Source organism: Phalangium opilio, unplaced genomic scaffold (assembly GCF_054372755.1).
Source record: "Phalangium opilio isolate 3A_F unplaced genomic scaffold, DU_Popi_V2 ptg000087l_1, whole genome shotgun sequence".
NCBI classification, from domain to species: Eukaryota; Metazoa; Arthropoda; class Arachnida; order Opiliones; family Phalangiidae; genus Phalangium; species Phalangium opilio.
Genome location: NW_028324192.1, coordinates 4,086,219 through 4,092,032, shown reverse-complemented (window position 1 = coordinate 4,092,032; position 5,814 = coordinate 4,086,219). Strand labels below are relative to the sequence as shown.

The following is a 5,814-nucleotide window of genomic DNA, read 5'->3' as shown; positions in this document are numbered from 1 at the left end:
GGTATTGCGGAAAAACTTTGGCTATTTACGTTACATTTGAGATTCAAAAACACCGCTCCCGGGTGGGCTCGAACCACCAACCTATTGGTTAACAGCCGAACGCGCTAACCATTGAGCCACGGAAGATCAGAAATTAAATGGTTGTCACGTATTGTGGAAAAGTTTTGACTTTTAACGCTACATCTGAGACCACACAATACCTCTTCCGGGCGGGCTCGAACCAACAACCTTTCGATTAAGTGCTCGACGCGCTAATTATTGCGCCACGGAAGGCCAAAAATTAAATGTTCGTCAGGTATTGTGGAAAAACTCTGACATTTTACGTTACATCTGAGACGTCACAACACCGCTCCCGGGAGGGCTCGAACCACCAACCTTTCGGTTAACAGCTGAACGCGCTGACCATTGCGCCACTGAAGCCCAAAAATTAAATGGTTGCCAGGTTTTGTTGAAAAGTTACGACTTTTCACGCTACATCTGAGACCCCACAAAACCTCTCTTTTGGGCTCGAACCACCAACCTTTCGGTTAACAGCTGAACGCGCTAACCATTGCGCCACGGAAGCCCAAAAATTAAATGGTCGTCAGGTATTGCGGAAAAACTTTGGCTATTTACGTTACATTTGAGATCCAAAAACACCGCTCCCGGGTGGGCTCGAACCACCAAGCTATTGGTTAACAGCCGAACGCGCTAACCATTGAGCCACGAAAGATCAGAAAATAAATGGTTATCACGTATTATGGAAAAAAATTGACTTTTCACGCTTCATCTGAGACCTCACAACACCTCTCCCGGGTGGGCTCGAATACCAACCTTTCGATTAACAGCTGAACGCGCTAACCATTGCGCCACGGAAGCCCAAAAATTAAATGCTCGTCAGGTATTGTGGAAAAACTCTGACATTTTACGTTACATCTGAGACGTCACAACACCGCTCCCGGGAGGGCTCGAACCACCAACCTTTCGGTTAACAGCTGAACGCGCTGACCATTGCGCCACTGAAGCCCAAAAATTAAATTTTCGTCAGGTATTGAGGTAAAACCTTGTCTTTTTACTTCACATCTGAGACCTCACAACACCGCTCCCGGATGGGCTCGAACCACCAACCTTTCGGTTAACAGCCGAACGCGCTAACCATTCGCCACGGACGCCCAAAAATTAAATGGTCGTCAGGTATTGTGGAAAAACTTTGGCTATTTACGTTACATTTGAGATCCAAAAACACCGCTCCCGGGTGGGCTCGAACCACCAACCTATTGGTTAACAGCCGAACGCGCTAACCATTGAGCCACGGAAGATCAGAAATTAAATGGTTGTCACGTATTGTGGAAAAGTTTTGACTTTTAACGCTACATCTGAGACCCCACAACACCTCTTCCGGTGGGCTCGAACCACCAACCTTTTGATTAAGAGCTCGACGCGCTAATTATTGCGCCACGGAAGGCCAAAAATTAAATGTTCGTCAGGTATTGTGGAAAAACTCTGACATTTTACGTAACATCTGAGACGTCACAACACCGCTCCCGGATGGGCTCGAACCACCAACCTTTCGGTTAACAGCCGAACGCGCTAGCCATTGCGCCACGGACGCCCAAAAATTAAATGGTTGTCAGGTTTTGTTGAAAAGTTACGACTTTTCACGCTACATCTGAGACCCCACAAAACCTCTCTTTTGGGCTCGAACCACCAACCTTTCGGTTAACAGCTGAACGCGCTAACCATTGCGCCACGGAAGCCCAAAAATTAAATGGTCGTCAGGTATTGTGGAAAAACTTTGGCTATTTACGTTACATTTGAGATCCAAAAACACCGCTCCCGGGTGGGCTCGAACCACCAAGCTAATGGTTAACAGCCGAACGCGCTAACCATTGAGCCACGAAAGATCAGAAAATAAATGGTTATCACGTATTATGGAAAAAGTTTGACTTTTCACGCTACATCTGAGACCTCACAACACCTCTCACGGGTGGGCTCGAACCACCAACCTTTCGATTAACAGCTGAACGCGCTAACCATTGCGCCACGGAAGCCCAAAAAATAAATGCTCGTCAGGTATTGAGGTAAAACTTTGACTTTTTACTTCACATCCGAGACCTCACAACACCGCTCCCGGATGGGCTCGAACCACCAACCTTTCGATTAACAGCCGAACGCGCTAACCATTGAGCCACGGAAGCTCAGAAATTGAATGGTTGTCACGTATTGTGGAAAAGTTTTGACTTTTTACGCTACATCTGAGACCCCACATCACCTCTTCCGGGTGGGCTCGAACCACCAACCTATCGATTAACAGCTGAACGCGCTAACCATTGCGCCACGGAAGCCCAAAAATTAAATGTTCGTCAGGTATTGTGGAAAAACTCTGACATTTTACGTTACATCTGAGACATCACAACACCGCTCCCGGATGGGCTAGAACCACCAACCTATTGGTTAACAGCCGAACGCGCTAACCATTGAGCCACGGAATCACAGAAATTAAATGGTTGTCAGGTATTGTTGAAAAGTTACGACTTTTTACGCTACATCTGAGACCCCACATCACCTCTTCCGGGTGGGCTCGAACCACCAACCTTTCGGTTAACAGCTGAACGCGCTGACCATTGCGCCACTGAAGCCCAAAAATTAAATGTTCGTCAGGTATTGTGGAAAAACTCTGACATTTTACGTTACATCTGAGACGTCACAACACTTCTCCCGGATGGGCTCGAACCACCAACCTATTGGTTAATAGCCGAACGCGCTAACCATTGCGCCACTGAAGCCCAAAAATTAAATTTTCGTCAGGTATTGAGGTAAAACTTTGACTTTTTCCTTCACATCTGAGGCCTCACAACACCGCTCCCGGATGGGCTCGAACCACCAACCTTTCGGTTAACAGCCGAATGCGCTAACCATTCGCCACGGACGCCCAAAAATTAAATGGTCGTCAGGTATTGTGGAAAAACTCTGACATTTTACGTTACATCTGAGACGTCACAACACTTCTCCCGGATAGGCTCGAACCACCAACCAATAGGTTAACAGCCGAACGCGCTAACCATTGAGCCACAGAAGCTCAGAAATTAAATGGTTGTTAGGTTTTGTGGATAAGTTATGACTTTTTACGTTACATCTGAGACCCTACAACACCTCTCCCAGGTGGGCTCGAACCACCATCCTTTCGGTTAACAGCCGAACGCGCTAACCATTTCGCCAAGGAAGCCCAAAAATTAAATGGTTGTCACGTATTGTGGAAAAGTTTTGACTTTTAACGCTACATCTGAGACCCCACAACACCGCTCCCGGATGGGCTCGAACCACCAACGTTTCGGTTAACAGCCGAACGCGCTAACCATTGCGCCACGGAAGCCCAAAAATTAAATGGTCGTCAGGTATTGTAGAAAAACTTTGGCTATTTACGTTACATTTGAGATCCAAAAACACCGCTCCCGGGTGTGCTCGAACCACCAACCTTTCGATTAACAGCTGAACGCGCTAACCATTGCGCCACTGAAGCCCAAAAATTAAATGGTTGTCACGTATTGTGGAAAAGTTTTGACTTTTAACGCTACATCTGAGACCCCACAACACCTCTTCCGGGTGGGCTCGAACCACCAACCTTTCGGTTAACAGCTGAACGCGCTGACCATTGCGCCACTGAAGCCCAAAAATTAAATGTTCGTCAGGTATTGTGGAAAAACTCTGACATTTTACGTAACATCTGAGACGTCACAACACTTCTCCCAGATAGGCTCGAACCACCAACCAATTGGTTAACAGCCGAACGCGCTAACCATTGAGCCACAGAAGCTAAGAAATTAAATGGTTGTTAGGTTTTGTGGATAAGTTATGACTTTTTACGTTACATCTGAGACCCTACAACACCTCTCCCAGGTGGGCTCGAACCACCATCCTTTCGGTTAACAGCCGAACGCGCTAACCATTGCGCCAAGGAAGCCCAAAAATTAAATGGTTGTCACGTATTGTGGAAAAGTTTTGACTTTTTACGCTACATCTGAGACCTCACAACACCTCTCCCGGGTGTGCTCGAACCACCAACCTTTCGATTAACAGCTGAACGCGCTAACCATTGCGCCACGGAAGCCCAAAAATTAAATGCTCGTCAGGTATTGTGGAAAAACTCTGACATTTTACGTTACATCTGAGACGTCACAACACCGCTCCCGGATGGGCTCGAACCACCAACCTTTCGGTTAACAGCCGAACGCGCTAGCCATTGCGCCACGGACGCCCAAAAATTAAATGGTTGTCAGGTATTGTTGAAAAGTTACGACTTTTCACGCTACATCTGAGACCCCACAAATCCTCTCTCGTTTGGGCTCGAACCACCAACCTTTCGGTTAACAGCTGAACGCACTAACCATTGCGCCACGGAAGCCCAAAAATTAAATGGTCGTCAGGTATTGTAGAAAAACTTTGGCTATTTACGTTACATTTGAGATCCAAAAACACCGCTCCCGGGTGGGCTCGAACCACCAAGCTATTGGTTAACAGCCGAACGCGCTAACCATTGAGCCACGAAAGATCAGAAAATAAATGGTTATCACGTATTATGGAAAAAGTTTGACTTTTCACGCTACATCTGAGACCTCACAACACCTCTCCCGGGTGGGCTCGAACCACCAACCTTTCGATTAAAAGCTGAACGCGCTAACCATTGCGCCACGGAAGCCCAAAAATTAAATGCTCGTCAGGTATTGTGGAAAAACTCTCACATTTTACGTTACATCTGAGACGTCACAACACCGCTCCCGGGAGGGCTCGAACCACCAACCTTTCGGTTAACAGCTGAACGCGCTGACCATTGCGCCACTGAAGCCCAAAAATTAAATTTTCGTCAGGTATTGAGGTAAAACTATGACTTTTTACTTCACATCCGAGACCTCACAACACCGCTCCCGGATGGGATCGAACCACCAACCTTTCGATTGACAGCCGAACGCGCTAACCATTGAGCCACGGAAGCTCAGAAATTAAATGGTTGTCACGTATTGTGGAAAAGTTTTGACTTTTCAAGCTACATCTGAGACCCCACAAAACCTCTCTCGTTTGGGCTCGAACCACCAACCTTTCGGTTAACAGCTGAACGCGCTGACCATTGCGCCACTGAAGCCCAAAAATTAAATGTTCGTCAGGTATTGTGGAAAAACTCCGACATTTTACGTTACATCTGAGACGTCACAACACTTCTCCCGGATGGGCTCGAACCACCAACCTATTGGTTTATAGCCGAACGCGCTAACCATTGCGCCACTGAAGCCCAAAAATTAAATTTTCGTCAGGTATTGAGGTAAAACTTTGACTTTTTACTTCACATCTGAGGCCTCACAACACCGCTCCCGGATGGGCTCGAACCACCAACGTTTCGGTTAACAGCCGAACGCGCTAACCATTGCGCCACGGACGCCCGAAAAAAATGGTCGTCAGGTATTGCGGAAAAACTTTGGCTATTTACGTTACATTTGAGATCCAAAAACACCGCTCCCGGGTGGGCTCGAACCACCAAGCTATTGGTTAACAGCCGAACGCGCTAACCATTGAGCCACGAAAGATCAGAAAATAAATGGTTATCACGTATTATGAAAAAAGTTTGACTTTTCACGCTTCATCTGAGACCTCACAACACCTCTCCCGGGTGGGCTCGAATACCAACCTTTCGATTAACAGCTGAACGCGCTAACCATTGCGCCACGGAAGCCCAAAAATTAAATGCTCGTCAGGTATTGTGGAAAAACTCTGACATTTTACGTTACATCTGAGACGTCACAACACCGCTCCCGGGAGGGCTCGAACCACCAACCTTTCGGTTAA

The 5,814-nt window shown here is 47.0% G+C and overlaps 1 non-coding gene across 1 annotated transcript; it reads right to left on the bottom strand.

Moving 5' to 3' along the window:
• Positions 1–4,896: 4,896 nt before the first annotated feature.
• Positions 4,897–4,969, bottom strand: TRNAD-GUC (transfer RNA aspartic acid (anticodon GUC)). Its single transcript has one exon. It is a non-coding gene; the product is annotated as a tRNA-Asp (tRNA).
• Positions 4,970–5,814: the final 845 nt, after the last annotated feature.